This window comes from Lampetra planeri, chromosome 74 (assembly GCF_965212315.1).
Source record: "Lampetra planeri chromosome 74, kcLamPlan1.2.h2, whole genome shotgun sequence".
Taxonomy (NCBI): domain Eukaryota; kingdom Metazoa; phylum Chordata; class Hyperoartia; order Petromyzontiformes; family Petromyzontidae; genus Lampetra; species Lampetra planeri.
This window is the reverse complement of record NC_136179.1, coordinates 331200-351297: the sequence shown is the minus strand read 5'-3', so window position 1 is coordinate 351297 and position 20098 is coordinate 331200. Positions and strand designations below refer to the sequence as shown.

The window sequence follows — 20098 nt, the reverse complement described above, 5'->3', positions numbered from 1 at the left end:
TGCTCTTGCTGCCAATACCAGTGTCTCACGTGATTTGTTTGATTCACTTATCACAGGGGCGATGCCATTCCTTTAAGGGTCGCAGTCCACTTCAAACGTCAACCACCAACTGAAGTCCGCAATTTGCTGGAATGCGCATCAAGACGGGCGAGGTGTCCAAAAAGTGACAACTGTCTCCCTCGAACTAAGATCTCAATCACTAACAACAACAACCGCCATTCGCCACTAAGTGGCGGTGGCATCACCATGGCGCTTGTGTCAGGCTATGTGCATATGTAATAAAGGTCATTGAAGCGACTTCTGGAATCCGGTCTTTATTCATCTTTCATTACAACACTCCTTCACGCTGCTGACAGACAGCGTGAGAGGGATAGAAAGAGAGAGACGCGCACAGCCACGTGGCAGCCTGGACCCCCACTCTCGCGTGGCCTCTCCCCTTCGTTCGTTCCAGTTCTGACCACGTGTTGTTCGTCTCCACCCCTATTTAATACCTGGGTCACGTGGTACGTTTCCACCAATCCTGGTTAGCCTCTATGGAATCTTCCAGACTCCACCGTAGGCTCCCAGGACCATGAACCTGACTCGTCTCCCCATTGGCTGTGGCTAAAGCCAGCAGAACCAATCCTCTACTTACAGCTGTCACCTTTCCATTACGTCAGGACCACGCCCCTAGGCTTCCCCCCATTGGCTATGGACCAGGACCGGCAGAGCCAATAATCGTGACGAGTTGTGATCCGTCAACGACCCGGATATATCCTCACATTACACATACATTGAGGCCATTAAAAGACCGGTCACAGACAATGGTGACATTGCTGACGAAGTGGAACAATCAGATGTCAAGAAAGTGTCTTTGATATTGCATGTGGAATGACTGCAGCTGATCCAATCAGCTTGAAGCATTGTCCAGGGCTCGGCACCATACAACAAAACTGACACAACACGGCACTAGTAAACTCTCTATTTGTTGCCCAGATTTAAACGTTTCTGGGACAAGATGCGGTTTCAGACCATTCATTATTCTTACGGCCAGTCCGATCCGGCGCATGACATCTGGTCTACATCGTCCATTGCCGGTCAATGTGCAGATGATAGGTAGATAAATTCCTCCACTGCTTTGGCAGCATTGCCGTTCATTATACAGGGTGCTTCTGGAGGTCCAGAGCCCAAGTTAGAGACTTTTGTTTTCTGCCATGAATCATTGTACAATTTTTATTGCATTGTTTGGTAAATGTTGGAGGACTACAGTGTAAATGGTTCAGAGTCAAAGGCCGCCTTCAAATCAATGTAAGCGACATGTGGTGGGCGATCGAACATGGTGCAGTTCTGCAAGTCAGTGGAGTCCAAGCACAGCATCCGTCGTAGACCGATTCATTTTAAATAGAAGGGAATATTTGCAATGCATTTATTCTCAGTTTAACTCGGAAATGTTTTTAACGAACGTGGCCATCATGTTTCCTAAAGGTGATATATGATGTCAAATTCATCTTTCTTGAATTGCGTCAGTGGTCTCCAACAGCCGAGTGTTGAGACTCCGAGGTGTATCTTTGTTCCTGTCCCCGTTCAATCGACACAATCCTGAGCCTTCACTTTATTCGGCTGCTACCGTAAAAACCGCAGTGTACTCAGGATGGAGGCACCAAGGATGAACAAAGAAATACAGAGCAAGGCCAGAGTAGACACGATGCAGCCTGAAAGTCCTGCATAGGGAGGGGAGGATCAAGGATCAGGGTCAGAGGTCACTTGTGGAACCCACCAACAACTACACTGTTACCGCCTTCCGACTCAGACATCTGAGCCATTCAGTGTAGGGCCCTCCAATTATGAGTGTTTGTCCTCTGGCTATTTCCTGTACCGAGCTGATATCAAACCATGCTTACACTATCCTAAAAAAGGTCCGAATCTGGCACGCATGGCCACTGGCAAGTTATTGATGTATTCCTTGCATATGACACGAGTCAGTTTAAGTCAAACAGCTTTACCAGGCCATTGAGATGAGTGGCAACCCATTAATTGCATGTGATGTTGGTAACACGGCTCAGATTCTGCAGTTTAAAAGACCTGGTGCCTCCTGAGCTGTGTCAGGCTGGCTCAGCATGGCCCCAGTTTGGCTCAGTTGTACAGTGAAAAAGAGGTTTTTCAATCTTCAAATTTTCAATTTCTTTTCAATTTCTTCATACGATAATTGATCGTTTTCTTCATCCCCTGGTGGTCGGGCTATAATTTCTAGTTCATCCACCAACTCTATTCTCTATACAAATCGCTGCAATTCTCAGTCCATGTATTATTTTTTTGTCCATCAAGATCTTACCACCTTTTATCGCTGTTTGCCTTGGTTACCACTTCCTATTTGTGCTCTTGACGAGTTTGTAGACCTCTCTGGTCTTGTATTTTCCAGCATAGCATTCAAAAACGCTACATTGCTTTTCCCACCATTCCTGTTCACCCTTCATTGCTAATGTCTTTTATTGCATAGCTTTTTGTACTTCGTCACCATCTCCTGCTATTCCTTTATCTTTAGCCTTATTTTTGCTCTATTCTTGTGCTATTTACATTTTCTTTGGGTTTTACTACTAAGGGTATTCATGCTTCTACAGCTTTCTCCACTATCTTCATTTGTGATAATGCCTTGATGTCTATGCTAAGGTCTTCTATTTCTGCCCCCTGATTCTACTCGATATTTCGTCTTCATATTTCCTCCTTATCTCCTAGTTTGAGTGACTCTGTGTTCCTCTTCGTATCATATTGCATTATAGATATACCTTTTCAGTTTTAGTCGTAAGTTGCATAGTACCAAGCTGTGGTTCAAAGACACATCAGCTCCTTGGAATGTTCTGTATAGTCGATCTGATGTTTTCCAGCGTCTATCGATCATTATCAGATCGATAACATTCCTATGTTTTCTATCTGGTGCCCTGCATGTCCATTTTCTCCAGTATTTTTGCATGTATTCGTATTATATATGAGCATCTCATGTTTTGAAGCAAATTCTGGCGTTTTTTTGCCTATTTCATTTATTTCTCCACGTCCATACATTCGCTTGATGCGTTCCCATCCGGTGTTATCCTTCCCAATTTTTGCAATAAAGTCTCCCACAATTATCTTAATATTGTTTTTGGGCAGTTCCTTTAACGTGCTTTACAGCATTTCATAGAACTCTTCAATATCCTCCACTGCACTGACAGTGCATATATTTGGGTGACCGACATTTAGGGCTTGTCCATTAAATCTCGCTACAAAAACTCTTGAACTATATCCCAATGATGAGGCTTTGAGTTTTCCATTCAACAAGAACCCCTCAAGTGTGCACTTTATCTTCCCCTAACCAGATCGCTTCACCCCCAATTTAGCTCCCCTATTCCTGTCCATCCATTTCTGTGAGTCCTAGGATGCCGTACCTGTATCTTTATATTCCCTTTCTTAGCAGCTCTAACTGTCCTGTTGCCCATAGTGTTCTCACATTCTATTTCCCTACTGTGATCTCATTCACCATTCTCAGAACTTTCGTTGTTTTGGCTGCTTTGTTTCCTGACGTTATCATAGCTGCTGCTACATTACAGTAGCAAATTGTTTGACCCAATACCGGGTGCGCGATTGGGGACACGTACCTTGTTGACCCATGTGACGGCAGAGCTGGTATCCTGTGGTCGTCAAGTGCAAGTTTTGTTTTTCTTTCACGGCCAAATTATAAGCACTCTTTCATATATCTGAGCTGTCAAAATTGTGCAAGCCAAGATTTCTAGTATTTACCTCGATAATGTTGTTTGATATGTCAGATATACTCCCTACATCATTAAACGTTAACACAGCATGAGCTAGAATATCTGCGAGAACACACCTACTACTTTCTATGAGCAGCTCAAAGTACTCACCCAAGCCAAGCAGGGGAAATTAGGCAAAGAATTGAAGCAATCAAAACATAAATTAATTGCTGGAGGCATGTATTTACACGGAGCACGTTATTCACCTGGACTAAGATCAACACGGTTCTACTTGTAAATGCCTATGCACAACTAGCTTCATCAGGCAACAGCCAGATTTGGCTAGTTGTGTCGGGTGGTGGCGGGTTTAACTGCACATTTGTATATATTTACGAGATCTAACCCAAAATAACTGTAATATGGATGATATTGGTCGCGAAAGCCTACGTGTTAAACTGGCTCACAGTCTCCGTGCATCCCAGCTCAAGCGAGCAATGCATGTCACTCCGTTCTATTGCAGTGGTGGAAATGCCATGTTTCCATGGTGGGATTTTTTGCATTCCTCCCTTAGGACGATCTGTTGATTTCCTATTATGGCTATGCGTGATTATTTTTCTGCTGTCAATTTCCACATGATAAGCCACTTTTTCTGAAAAATAAGTGAATACCACAGTGGGCTTTGCCTGGTAGGATGGGATGGTTTAGTTGTAGTTGTGTTTGTGTGATTTGTTTACCTTTCTTTTAATTTGCACTACTGTCGTGCTTTTGTACTGTTTGTTGTTGTAACGTTCTTACCCCGTGCCCCCTACTGGACATCTGTTGAAAAGATCTTCATAGCTCATTGGACTCCTCCTGCAGTATAAATACAGATTCTGATGCCTGTAAAGCAGTACTATGGCAGTTGGGTGAATCACACAAATTCGTGAAACTTCGTTGTTATCCGTGGGCATCGCAATCGCAATTTCTTGACTTGCAAGGGTACAGTGGTATAGCAAGTGGATTACTTTGGTTTCCTGCAATTCTTTGTGGAAACTGTGCGACATTTTCAACGTCGTTTTAAGATGAAATGTGTATGAAAAATGCTATTTTAATCTATACTCTTTGGTTATTTCGGTAAAGTTATGCCTACGTGACTTTACCGAAAGAACCAAAGAGTATGGATCCCTGCAGTCACGAAAGCTTCAAATCAATACATTTTAATCTAGTTATTGTATTATTAAATTAGTGAACATAAAGAGCTGATCAAATTCCCGAATGGAATTTGAATGTGTGGGGCGCCAAAGTGGCTCGGGGATGTTATCTCCATTGACTTGCATACAGGAGGTCGTGGGTTCTATCCCGACCCTGACGATGCCTGCTGTATATTTGGAGTATGTGTGTCTCTATCTTTCCCCGTGGTCGCCTGGACTTTTCCCTCCACATTTAGAATCAGCATCACGCATTTAGGTAAGGCCTACTGAGCTATTTAGCGCTTTTTCAGAAGCGACCTGGCCACAAATGATAGCTCCACGAAATGGCTTATCACGTGGAAATTTATATCAGCAGACAAGCACTCTAAACATGTGACGTTGTTTCTAAATGTGGAGGGAAAAACCGGGGGACCGGAGACAAATCCACACGCCACCCAAAGGCACATGACACCACCGTTTGAGGGAAATGCACAGACGTGACGCCATGCTAGTGCCATAACTCACAGTGACGTCATATTTCAACAGATTTGAATTAATGTGTTTCTTCGGATCGCACAACATTTCAAATCCCTCCTTTCTACATCGTTACTCGTTTGCACGGTTTCGGCTGGGAGGGGTGTGAGAAAATACCCTCGGCTCTCTCTTTCCTGAACGTGACCAATCCACAAATTAATCACAACAAATAAAATATGCAGGCATCTTTGAGCAATAATTATTTAATCTGGACAAATGTAAATTTTGTTATATTTTGAGATTTGGTGACGATAAATTGAGTACCACTTTGTGGGCGAATCGCCAGTGGTTATCTTATAAAATAGACTCTTTTCCGTCATGCTGTGGAATTTCCACTGCCGTTTCCGGCCTTTAAACATGGGAATAGCCCCATTGCCTCAATGTGCGTGCATTTCCGATGACCGGGGCGAAGAAAAATGTATGTACAGCAGAGAGAGAGAGTAAAAGCAATTAAGGTAGCCACAGTGAATTGCTTGACCACATGCGATAAAAAATATAGAAGAAATAGTATTGCGCAAGAGTTGCACCAGTAACTTCCATTAAGTTTAATTTCTATTAATTTCGACGCCGTGTTGATGGCTTCTTACCAGTAGTGCTGGATGAAGTAATCCAAAGACGTCCAGTTGCGGTTCCTCTCGAGCCGTTGGTGTTGATAACACAGGAGTAATTTCCACCGTGTGCTCGTGTAACGTTATAGAGTGTCACATAGCTGGAGCCATCCCTAAGGTCTAAGTGTCCCTCGTACATCACGTGGCCCAGCTGTTGCACTCCGCTAGAGACTTGTGAGTACTTGAATCGTGCATTCCAAATGAACAGAACACGTGCGTATTAATGATCCATTAGAATCGCAACATTATCTTTATAGGAATATAGTTCAGCTACATCCCTCTAAGAGGATTACTGTGCTTCAGCATTCCACTATTAAAACAGATTTTTGCAGGTATTCAGTTCGATGTCTTAGTATGGTTTCCCTTGACTTTATTTTATTCAGGCAAGCCCAGATATGAGTTTCAGAAGTGGATATATCAGAATTAGCATATTTATACTACAGGAGGAATCTGATGAGCTATAAAGGAATTTTCACATGTGTCCAGTATGGGTGGGTCAGCAAGTTACAACAACAAACACAATACGCAAAACACAAATAGAGTGCAAAAAAGAGAGTAAGGTAAGCAAGTCACTAATCCAAGGTGGCACTAGATGCTGTATGGATTGCAGCGATACTATCATGGTGTGCGTTGATGGCGCACTCGTCCGTGATGCATTTCATTGTTTGGGCTTCACCACAGTCGCAGTTTGGTGACTCTTTGATTTTCCTTTCTTGGAACAACGCGTATACCGCACATCTCCTGCTCTGGGCCCGAGCGCGGTTCAGCGTGATTTACAGTCATCGAGAGAGATAATCCCAGTACTTCCACGGTTGGGTCCTCAATGATGTTTTTGTTTGTCACGTTCATAGCCACTCATCCAGTGTCTTTATATTCGGTTGCCAGAGAGTTGGTGCGTATCCAGAATGGCTTCCTGGATTTAAGCCTAGGGCGTGGGGGTACCTTATGTCTTGGTAGGCGAATTTTTCCACAATTTTGTTGCACTCCCTGAATAGTTGCGGCATAATGGTGGATGTTGACTGGAGCGATGTCCCCAGCATGGAAAGCCATGGTAGTGGAGTGGACTTGAAGGTGCCGCTGATTACATGAAGTGCAGTGTTGATTTCAAGATTGACGAGGTTTGTGTGAGGGCTGGCACCCCACACTGCAGCACAATACTCTGCTAGAGAGTGGACTGGGGGCTTCATTGATATCTTCAATGTGCGGGGCGTAGCTTCCCCACGTTGTTCCCGTGAGTTTATGGAAAACATTTACCTATACTTTTTTTTCATTTTGGCTTATTCAAGGTGGTGCTTGTAGTTGAGCATCCGGTCTAGGGTATCTGGGGTGGAGGTTGTGTGTTCGTGGTGTTACACAGAAATTGATATTTAATGTTTTCGTGGCTTGCCTGTTGTTCAGGTGGAAGATGGAGACGACCCTCTTGGAAGCATTTGGTTTTAGGCGCCAATTTGTGAAGTGTGCTTCGAAGATTTTGAGATATTTTTAGATAAGTTTTCCAGTGTCCTCTATTGCCCGGGCTTGGGTTGCCAATGCGATGTCGTCCACGTATGTGAACTTACGGGAGGATGTCGCCGGAATCTCGTCGGTCTAGAGCTTGAATTGCACTGGGGCAAGAACAGATTCCCACAGCAGTCCATTGTTCAAACTTAGTGGACTGCTATCAGCCCCACAAAGATGAATGGTGAAACGCATTTCGCACCAGACATGCTCAAAGTTCAGCTGCATGATTCTCAGCAATGGGTCGATATTCACATTACTTTGCCCCTGAAAATGACAATTTTTACAGCTGCTTTTCAAGCTGGGATGCCTTGTGAGGCATTCGGCCACCAATTTAAGAACATTCATTGTGCTTTCGCATGTGGCAGGGAAGACAATGAGCAGGTTGTCATCTTCTTGTCAAGTAAATAAGACCACTAGACAGATTATATTATGTACTGCGGTGGTAAATTGTGGGTAATAAATGTCGGAAATGGAAGCAGTAGGATATATTCGACAGCCAAAAATCGGTATTAGCTAAAGAGTTGAATTTCGCAGTCACCCCTAAACACATCCCAGTGGATGATATCATTGCCCAGGTCGATGTAGCCCTCAAAGGCTTGGGACACATGCCGGCACACGTAGCAAGATCTGAAATCGCTGCTATCCTCAAAAACGCTAAGAAATCCGTTAGCAACATCAGCAAGGACGAGCGTTTTCAACTTGCTCAATTTAAAAAGAGAGATGATTTTGTCACCCTCTCAGCTGACAAGGGCAATGCCACTGTCATCATTGATAAAACCATATACAACAACAAATTTTAGGACTTTCTTATGGATGGTAGCTGTACCAAAATCAATTGAGATCCTACAAATCGCTTGCTACGAAAACTAACAATGTCATCACTAACTCGACTTCTCTAATCGAACCAACCAAGCCTCTCTCTAAAACCTTCTGTTGCTAGACCACCCCGATTTTATGGCCTTCCAAAAATTCACAAAGAAGGTACACCGCTCCGTCCCATCGTCTCCACCATTAACTCACCCACCCACAAACTGGCATGGTTTCTGTCTGAGACCCTGCTTCCATTCACTAACAAGACCACCTCAGCTGTACTTAAGTCAGCTCACTTGTCTTCTTGGTTCTTTCGGTAAAGTCACGTAGAAGGGAAATAATAAAATAATAAAAATAAAACATAATAAAATACAATTCTCACGACGTTTCGGCCGCAACGCAAGCAGCCGTCCTCAGGTGAAGAACAGTGCTGTCAGAAATACAGCGTCTGATGCTGTCTTTATTTGTATTATATTATTATTTCCCTTCTACGTGACTTTACCGAAAGAACCAAGAAGATAAATCCCTGCAGTCACAAAAGCTTTAAATCGAAATTCAGCTCACTTGGTTTCTCTGATCAAAGACAGCTTACTGTCTACAGATGATTAGCTTGTCAGTTTCGATGTAGTCTCGCTGTTCACAAAGGTACTGTGCCTGACATCATTGCAATCATTGGTCCAACAGGGACTGAATTATGACGTGCCAACTTTGGTGAGGCACTGCCTTAGCAATACATACTTCCCCTGGAATTGTAAATTCTACAAATAAGAGGAGGATACCCCAACGGGTTCTCCCTTATCGCCAGTGGTAGCGAATGTTTTCATGGAGAAATTTGAGACAGATGCCATCCAGACATCCACCCTCCGTCCTTCCTTGTGGAAGAGATACGTAGATGACACATTCGTCATCTGGCCACAGGCCTATATGTAGCTTTCTCTCTTTCACCTGAAGACGGTCGCTTGTATTGCGATCGAAACGTCGTGATCTATTGATATTCTATCTACGTGACTTTACCGAAAGAACCAACGAGTATAGCAGAAATATCACTTGATGATGTGTGTTTCCTTTTTCAGAACGTGCGCAGTTCTGAGGGCTTGTATGGGAGTGTGCCAGCACAAGCCTCCTTCCAGAGGAGAAGCTCACCAGGTTGGTGAGGAGGGGGACAAGGGAGCCCCTGGGACTCAGTGATGGGTGGCAGGGTTACAGACCGGCATAGGAGATATTGCAGGTAATATGACCAAGCTGCAGTCCAAAGTGAAGGCAGTCCAGGGCGAAGTAGGAGGACTACGCTCCACGGTAGGGGGGCTAACCAGGTGAGTGTGTCAATTAGAGACAGAGCTCGGACATATGCGCATTGGGAGGAGAAGAGGGAGTGGTCAAGAAACCTCCTATGGAGCCACCACCTGTACCCATGCGTGCTGTCTGTGCAACCAATGGGCGCATTTCGTGAGAGACTGTCCTCAGATCGCCCGCACTAGACAAGCACGAGGATTAAATACCATAATCAACGTTTTTGGGTTTAGATCGCGTTATTTATAAATGTGTCGTAACCCTCCACCACCCGACACGGCCAATCAGTAAAAAAGTGTCACGTTGACAAAAGACAAATAGTTCACTGCTTTAGCCCACCGGTGTATTGAAGCGTGAAACCACAACATTTACAATTTGAGTACAACGTTTCGCTGGTAATTGCATCCAGCATCATCGGGCAATTCGCCAGAATAGTGAGGCTCTGCTGTGTCGCCTGTTCTTATATAGGGCAGCAGCATGGTGACCCCTGAGGCCGTTCCACGTCAGCCGGGCAAACCAGTTGATTGGGGTCGACCTACAGGGGCCGTTCCCGTGGTCCCACCGAGGCAACCGGTACATACTCGTGGCTGTTGAGTATTTTACGTGCTACCCAGTGGCAGTGGCCATCCCCGATAAGATGGCCCTTGTGGTCACCCAGGCGTTTGTTGAGCATTACATGCTCAAACATGTGATTCCCGAACGAGTATTTACAGACCAGGGAAGTAAGTTCGTGGCAGAGCTATTTCAGGTGTTGTAATTGGGAGTTCGTAATCCAGAAGGACCGAACCACAGCATAACAACCCAGACGAATGGTATGATGGAGTGCATGAACCAGTCCTTGGCCAATAAGCTCAAATGCATGGCGGCCGCCAATCAGACGGATTAGGATGAACACCTCCCCTATGCTCTGTTTGCCTATAGCACCATGGCACACACTTCTACTGGGCAGACCCTGTTCCGAATAATTTTAGTCGTGAGTCTCGCCTGTTGTTCGGCGTTCCCCCACCACAGCCGGAAAAGGGGAAGCAGCCCATGGAGCACCTGATGAGGACCCTGCGCGTGTCCCGTGACTAGGCCTACCAGCAGGGGGAGGCCGCTGGCCAGTGGCAAGAGCAGGGTGCCCCTCCCCTGTGTGGAGTCTCCCTTCTACTTGGCAGGCTCTAAGGTGTGGCTGCATATCCCGTGTGTAGAGGCCGGACAGGTGGGGAAGCTGACAACCTACTGGTGAGGACCCTGGATCGTGGTGTGGCAGATCTCCCCTCGGATGGTGCTCATTCAAGGCAGGGAAAGGGGTCGAGAGATGGTGGTTAACGTCCGCCGATTGAAACCCTGGAGGGCGGCCCCTGCCGGAGAGGAGCCCGCCTCTCGGGTACCCCGAAACCCCGAACCCCCCAAACGCCCCACACCCCTCGAGCCCACCTAAACCCCTCTGCCCATGAGTTTTTTTCCCACCCAGGTGACGCCGAAGGGCAGGAGAAGCCTCTGTCATGGAGACGGAGACCGCTGCTGGGGCCTCGCGAAGCTGAGCTGCTACCCGCGAGACCAGCTACGAGAGCCCGAGCGGGTCCCGCGGACTCTGCGGCGCTACCAGGTTAGACCGACCCAGGTGAGTTGCTCCAGTCAGCCCAGGACGGGGACGGGCACCTTGGGCGGCTATGTGTTGCAATGGCCTCAAAGCCACTCTGCAAGCACCGCGACCCCCTCCTGGCCCCCACACTGAATACACACACGCAGCGCACACATGTAGTGTCCTGGCGTGGGATAGCTTGGCACACCAGGTTTTAATCCGAAGGGTCCATAGGTTTCCCGGTGCCAGGGAATTGGTCGACCCTCACGGGATAATGCACATCACGGTGCCCCTGAGTTGTCTTAACAGTGTATGGGCACAAAAAGGTTACCTGGCCAGTCGCGATAAGTCATTCACGACATCGGGAGAAGCCGGGGTGGAAAAAACGAGAAAGGCAGACGATGAGGTCAGGGGAGCGCAGCGCCACGACCCTCCCTCCCTAAAACCTTATACCAAATACACACCCGTGTATTGACAATGGATCGCAGGAGCACCGGCCACGGCCATCCATGTAAGGTAAAAAAAAAGGAAAAACCCGAGCAGTAATCACAGGTAGGCGCATGATTGTCCGCATGGTACGACGCGACCCCAGGTTTTTGAAGTCAGAGGAGTATAAAGGGGAGCCCGGGGGCCATTCGAACAGTTGATCTTCAACATCTTGGCCATCAAGACCCCTCTGCCATCCTGGCTTTTTCAGCCGCTCGCAGCATCTGTGTGATGCCAGCGAGTGCCACTACGAGGCAGTGTTAGTCAAGGCTTTCTCGTCATCTTCTCTCTGCCTCTCACAGCGTCCGTGCAATGCTGTGAGTACAGCTAGGAGGTACGTGATAGGACGCTTGAGTGAGTGGGAGCATAGACAGCAGTAGGCTAGGTTTTTCTCGAAAGATACTCCCCCTAGGTAGTGCCGACTGGGCAGCTTACTTTAAGGGATTGTGGTTTAAGCCGAGAATAAAAGTTAGCACAGAGCATAGGTGGTGTGGTGTCTGCGATTTCTGTGTGGAGCGACTGCGTGTGCAAGCTGAGTCCTGGGTAGCGGTGGGGGAACATGCGGCGAGAGTGAGCGCAGGGTGGTGATCGCAGGATCGCTACCATGTTTGCGCAAGTGAGGTAATCGCGCAGGTGTGAGTGCACTCACATCCTTCTATTGTTAGTGTGGCTGCGGTGTGCGCGGGTGTGCATGTTAAGAGTTAATCTCTCGCAGGTGGAAGCGTATTTTTTTAAAGAAATAAGGATGGCTGCTGAGACATGGGGGTGGAGAACTTTGCAGAGGTACAAGGAAAAGGCAAGGCCATGGATTAATTTAAATTCAAGGACTATTATCTTGTAGTCAACATGCTTGTGGATATGAACCCAGTGAAGTTAAGCCAGGACTTGGGTTATGGGAGGGGATATAGTTCTAGAAATGACCCAAACTGAAGCACTGTTTAAATGTATAAAACTGCCGTTTCTGTGACTTACTGTTAACACATACACACAGTTATACCAATTTGTGACAGTCTAAATATCCATTCCATTTGTGACACTCACGTTGAGGCTCACGGTCACCGATGTAGAGGGGAGCATCCACATGACACCACACACACGCTCCTCATCCTCCGGTCGCGTGATGTTGCACCACAGAGTGACATCACCTCGCTCATCAGCTGAGACATCTCTCTCTACAGACACTGACATAGCTGAGACACAGAGACAGAGGCACAGAGACAGAGACGTCTCATTATACAGTGGAGACGTCTCTACAGACACAGAGAACAGAGACACAAAAACAGACAAAGAGACGTCACCTGCCTCTGTAGCTGAGACATCTCTCTACAGATACAGACAAAGCTGAGTCAGACACAGACACACAGACAGAGACATCACCTCCAAATATTGCTGAGACATCTTTACAGACACTAACAGAGCTGAGACACAGAGAGACAGAGACACCACTTTACTTTATATACAACTCGACCCGAAGCATAACGGGATGAATCACCACCAGGTCGAATATAAAATACATAATAAAAGAGCGATGTTAAACCCAGGGTCGGAGAGAAAGGGAGATCCCGGCCGTCTTTGTATCCCCGCAGCGCGGGATATGAGTGTGTATACGCTCGGGGAAACACCTCCACTTGAGTCAAGCACCACGATGGGAAATGACAGACCATAGGTTACATACAGAATCATAACTGTGAAATGGTAAGGGACAAATGTTAAAACTTTTAATCATTTCTTTGTGCGTCAGTGAGGGTCGGAGGGAGTGCCCCTCCCTCCAGGTGGTGCAACACGGACAAAAGACGCCTATGAGACGATTTGTAACGTCTGTGTTTTGGTTCATGAAGAAGGCCAAACAAGAGATAATATCGCACCCAGACAGAGAGACGACCTCGAGGCAATTTGTAACACCTGATTGTTTGTTCGTGGATTTTATGGAGGGAATATGACAACGGAATATACCGTGGGTGATGCACACAAGGACACACGGACGTACGGACACACACATGGACACACCTACACACGGACAGATCCTGACACAGTAAATCAAAAGAAACCCCGCCTTGTGGGCAGGGTCTAAAGGGGTTTTTCGGCATAAAAGAAAGGACCCTGAGCATTGGAAACCAGTTCGACCAGGAGGGTCAACTCATCAGCCGAGTTCGACCAGTGGGTCGGCTCAGGAGCTCGACCGGGAGGGTCGGCTCAGGAGTTCGACCAGTGGGTCGGCTCGACTCTTCAGCTCGTCTGAGACTCAGCCGAGTTCGATCGGCTCACCGGAGCCGGCTCTCGGGGCTCGACTCAAGCGGCTCCCCATCTCCTCTGCAGGCGGGCAAGACCCGCTTGACAGCTCAACTCGGCCTGCGTGGGTCAACCTCTGCCGAGTCGGAGGTCTCTGCAGCTGAAGGTCGCTGTTTGGCGACGAGGCGACGACCCAACACTGCACGCTGCGAGCGAGCTGTGGGCGCCACCTACCGACCGGGTTCCGAACTACGACAGCGTATCAACAGGCATCCAACCAATTCACCACGGCGACAGGGGAGCGACTGATACGTATGACGCGCACCGCCCCCTCACCACACGACCACCAGGCGTCTGTTTGACATAAAGAACCGACTCCTAACACTGACTATTCAAGACAACTCTTACCACTCAAACACACTCGAACCCATAAGCCATCCGTGGCTGTGAAGGCATCATCAACGAGACCGAGTGATGGCCATCCGTCGTTTATAAGAGTATTCGTAATTTTTATCTTTAATATTTAGTGGGCTGTACTCTTAATCGCATAAATTCCCAACAGATCCATCAATACGAATTGATTCTTGGCACCTCCTTCCGCCGAGCCACGCTCACGTTGGGAGTGGTGGCCCACCAGATTATTATTATCAGGTGATCTGGTCCCCAATTAGTAAACTTGATAAGATAACGATCTTCGGAAAAGGAGCACCGTCGCAGGCCCTTACTCCGAGCTATTCTGTTGTCAGATAACCTGCCGATGTATCTGTTGAGATTGGTGCCTTTAAGAATAATAACTGTTTTTGATTGTGTTTTTTATCGCCGTATAATCTTTCAAGTATCTTTCAGTCATAATCGCCGCACGTACTCGCATCCTATCAATAAGGAGGGCGGTACTGCGTGAATAATATTGAGTAATCATTCATTAACGTTAAGGTTTTTCTTAGCATAATATTTGCATGTTTTAACGACTCTCTCTCTCACTAACAACCATCGCGTTATGCGGGATCCATGTGCCGTTGTCAAGTGAAATCAGACAATCATTGATGATACTGTATTGATGCCGTGTTGACGTTCCGGGATTGAGAGTTCGCATACTATATCATAGTTGAGGTTGAATTAGTAATAAATTGATTAATACAGAAGTGGTTGTGTGATTCTTTCCTGAAATCTATGCATAAGATCTGCTTCTGCGTTGAGATCTGAACTTGGTGACCTTAATAAACACACTAATACATACTCAGTAAATGTTAAAGCGATAACGGGGTGAACCGGGGACCTAAAATATAAGCGAGAATGAGACGAACCTAGACAACGATGCCGAGTTAATCTAAGTTAATCTTGCATACTTACACCACACCTGCATAACTGCATACGATTAATTGCCTTATTCCGATCGATAACCCACCCTCGTCACCGAGGCGGGGTCTGGTTATCATAACGACTGGCATTATCATAATTACACCCACTCGCATAATTACTACGATTACCTCTCGAATTGGCATAATTAAATGTGCATAATTACATAAATTAACATATTTCCGGATAATTACACATTTGGCCAAATTTCATTTGATTATTATTATTTTCACTGATTATTCATAACCCACACATACAACATAATAATTTCACCCACGCACGCATACAACATAACAAATTTTGATACCCAACAAATACAACACCCCCCCCCCCCCGCTTTCCTATATTGGTGTCTTTCTTGCCTTCCTCCTCGCAAAATCATCCATTAGATCGTCAAAATCTATCTGTCTGACAAGGTCTGACTCTATTGACATAAGTGACAATGAGCGGAGACGTGTTTGGCACATGCTACTCCACAGCTAATGTTTTAGTCTGCCTAAAAGAGAAAATGTCCGCTCACACTGGCAGTTTGTCACTGGCAAAGGTAGAAAAATCCGATGTGCCACGAAAACATTGGGGAACACTGACTGCAGATTAAGTGCCTGCAACGTCTCAAGTAATTTAGTTGGGCACTTCTCACCCTCCAAGTCAGACATGAAAGACTTGAATTGGATGAGTTTGTTGGCAAAGTCCATGTCCAGGTCTGATGGATATTTAGCGGAGAGAACATTTGCCTTTTCCACTTTGGCATCACTGTTAGACACCTAATCTGACATAAACAGAAGCGTTTGACCAGTCTCCAAAGGAGACATATCAAACACTTGTAAGCATCCAAGCGATGTTCAAGGCATGCCACTAGCTTATCAATGACCACATAAAAATGTTTATATTTTGACCTTCTCCCTCCCCTCCTGTGTCACACCTGGCTCTGAGCTCTCATCTCCAAATGTTTTGCGTTTCCTCTTCCGCTGAAGATTGTGCTTATATGACTGAGAGACACCTGTCATATGTAAGGCTGCCCTTTCAAAAGCCTCAAACCGGTCTCGTTGTCCCACAACAAAATCCCTCAACAAAGACAAAAGCTGTGCTGCTACAAAGATGTCAATGTTACTTTTCTGTCGGTGCATTCTTGTACCATGGAACCGGTCAAGTACGACGTCCCAGAAATGTGCCATGAACACCATCTCTAAGGTGTCCCATTTAGCACATAGTCCAGCGGCCTCAATTCGAGTACCTCTTTTCTCATTATCATCATTGCACTTACCACCGAAGGCCTCTCCAATGTGGGTGTAATTTCTCCACAGTGCCTTGGTTGACTCTGCCCGAGCACTCCACCGAGTACTGGACAGCGATTTTAATGTCAGTCTGACATCTGTCTTCCAAAAGACTCTCCCCCATCTATGTGTGGATGAAGAGTAAAATGTGTACAGTGACTGCAACATGTAATAAAAAACTGGTCAGCCTCTGGGCTACTGCGTCTAAGGTGTTAACACCAACTAAGTTAAGTGAATGCGTTGCGCAAGGCACATACTCTATCAGATGTTTTTTTAGTTTTAGGTGGACCTGTAGCCCATTGTATTTTCCTAACATGTTGCCTGCATTGTCATATGACTGACCTCTACAGTTTGAGAGGACCAACCCAAGGCCGTCCACCATCAAAGTCACACAGTCTACAAAACTTTAACCAGAGTGGCTCTCAATTGGCTCAAAGCCCAGGAATCGCGCCACCACATTTCCGCTGCTGTTAACAAACCGGAGTATGAACGTCGATTGGTCCACATGTGACAGGTCTGGGGAGGAGTCAACAATTATTGAAAAATATTTTGCATCCCGAATCTCATCTGCTATAGTTTGACGAGTTTTCTGACCCAATGGCTCAATGAGTTAATCTCACATATTGTCGATAACAAATAGGAAACTGTGCCTCTTCCTTTTCCGCCAAACTTTTGTAATATGATCAGCTAAGAATGGATCAAATTGTGATAGCAATTATAGGATACCAAGGAAATTACCGTTATGGGTTGACTCAAAACGTTCATTATCTCCCCTCTTCTTTCACCCAAGAACTTGATCACTGCTACAACTCTTTTCAAAATGTCCCTCCAGTATTTACGTTCCTCATAAAGTTGCTACATGAGATCTGCATCTATAGCATTGCCCTTGGTCCGCTGGTGCAAGGCAAGCATGCATGATCTCTGTTCTGCACTCTTTTCGTGTTCCCCTTTTCTTTCAGAGTGCTTCCAGTCACATTGGTTCTTTCGGTAAAGTCACACAAGCGTCCGTCATCAAGTGGGACAACCACAGCAAGAAAAAATTGCTGAAGTGGGCGAGAGGGATGCCGTGGCAAGACGTTATATAGGTAAGAAAGGGGGGAGGAGGAAGGGGGGAGAGAGAGGGGTGGGGTGTGGGGTAGGGGGGCGCTGCGTGAGCGCTAGCGGGAGATATGACGTGAGGTGGGGGGGGGGAAGTGGGCGGGGTTGGAAGTGGGAGGCTCGGAAAGCTGGGAATGCGGGGGGGGGGAATTAACTCGGAATAAGTATAACCAGTAAAAACAAAGTTTTTCACTATAAATCCTTTATATGCGTGGCGGTTAGAGTCCTCTCGTCATCTGGCTTGAGATGGCTGCCACCTATGGGTCAGATGATTGCATTGCACCATTAGGCAATTGGTAATTAAATATAATATTTTTGTCCTAAAAAGTTTAAGATTTTGGAAAAAAAAATTCACGAACATTAATTGTCACGCACAACGAGTCTGTGTGGAAAATGTCAGCTCGATTGGATCACGGGAAGTGGGTTAAAAAACGACCGAAAATTTTGCACGGTCCTAAGCAAGCAAGCGAACTTAATATAAAGGATTTAATAAAGGATTTAATAAAGTATTTAAATATATTCGCCTGTGGAGGCCGCGGGATCGATCCTGCGACCTTTGGCATGGGAAGCGAGGGCGCTACCAACTGCGCTACTCCGCCAGGGCCTGTGGAGGTGTCACGCTCTGGTCTCCTATACTGTGACGTTCAGCCAAAGCCATGAATGAGTTCTATTTGAATAAATGTAAAAAAATATATTCGCCTGTGGAGGACGCGGGGATCGATCCCGCGACCTTTGGCATGGGAAGCCAGGGCGCTACCAACTGCGCTACTCCACCACGGCCTGTGGAGGTGTCACGCTCTGGGCTCCTACACTGTGACGTTCAGCCAAAGCCATGAATGAGTTCTATTTGAATAAATGTAAAATAAACAAATTTTGCCTAAAAAGTGTAAAATTTTGGAAACATTTTTTCACGAACATTAATTGTCTCGCACAACGAGTCTGTGTGCAAAATGTCAGCTCGATTGGATCACGGGAAGTCGGTTAAAAAACGACCGAAAGATTTGCACGGTGCTAAGCAAGCAAGCGAACTTAATATAAAGGATTTAAAAATAGGTTAGTATCCACGACATGTCTCGGACTTGGTGGAGACAATGCACATAGGCCACACCCCATCGATGGGGAGGGGAAAACAAGACCTCGATAGAGCTGTCGACAATTTTCATGTCAAAGTTAGCATTATCTAAAAACAGACGGTCTATCTTAAACAACTACGCTGGTTTGGTCGTCTGCGTGCGTATCTGGACGTTAATTTATTTACGGACCCGCCCAAACAGCTCGCTCTGATTCGATGAAAATATAACAGCCGGCAAAAAGCCACAGCTCACTTTGATTCGATAAAAATAAATAATTAACACGCCCGGAAGAGAGCGAGAGCATAGGTTTCGCAAGGTCTGCGCCGCAGTGCTGCAGTGCACTGTGGGCGCAGACCCTGCGCTGTGTGAGTGTGGTGTGTATGCAAGTGTGCGAATGGTAGTTACGGTAATATTACGTATATTTATGTAAACAATGGGTGCTGCGTGCTGCGATTAGTGGAGTCCCCAAACAACTTTACCTTACGAGTAGGCAGGGGTCGCTATACAGTGAGTCTTAGCGGACTGAGCTGGCGCCTGGCAGCTTCACCTGCCGGGACCACAGCCAGTTGCGTAGCGCCCCCTACAGTTTCGCCCATGGGTCAATACCCCCATGGGGCAACCGAGCTGACTGTTTGATGGGTACAATGGGTACTATCCGGCTTATTAACATTATTATGTATTGACGTTGATCACGTCTCCATGGACGGCTTGCTGTCTACTTCCGTTGTGTAATTGAGATGTTGTGCATGCTGCTGCTGGTAAGGGCATGTGTTGCATAATATGCAGCATGTGTCTGCGTATCATGTTTGCCACGGATGCAGTTGGCGTTACTGTATATTTATCATGTTTTGGAGTGCCAATCCCATGCACTTTTAAATGAAATACACTGTCTAAGAAGCTTGCAGCCCGGCCCCCGCTGCTGTCACTCTCTGGCCGTTGCACAAGCCATATCGGAATTTGCGACATACTAAAACAATGAGTACAGTGTGACACCACCCGGGTAACTTCCGGGATCAAAATGGGCATTGGAAAGCGATCGCTTTATTGAGATGATTATGGTACTACCACAGGGTATTGTGAACGGTTCAGGAGGAGGAGAGGTCTGGATTTGTAAGTCTCACAGTACCGGTAAGAAGCGCCGGGTGGGGGATGCCCTCCACTGGGGTACAAATTCTGTCAAGCTGTCATAACTCAAACGATCCCCGTTATTGTTCGATTGAGAGTGACCCACACCTCTCATACCATATGTGAGGAACCCAAAAATCTGATGCATGCGTAAAACACCCACAATGGGAATACGTAAACGTAAAAACACAAACAAAATATTTTTTTATAAGAAAAAAATAGGTGGCCCCATAACGGATTTGTCTGTGTGTGTACATACAGACGGAGGATGCAGGGGC

General features: G+C 46.2%; 1 non-coding gene across 1 annotated transcript; it reads right to left on the bottom strand.

Annotated features, from left to right (window-relative positions):
• Positions 1 to 18324: 18324 nt before the first annotated feature.
• Positions 18325 to 18397, bottom strand: TRNAG-CCC (transfer RNA glycine (anticodon CCC)). The gene has a single exon. It is a non-coding gene; the product is annotated as a tRNA-Gly (tRNA).
• Between the last annotated feature and the right edge of the window lie 1701 nt (positions 18398 to 20098).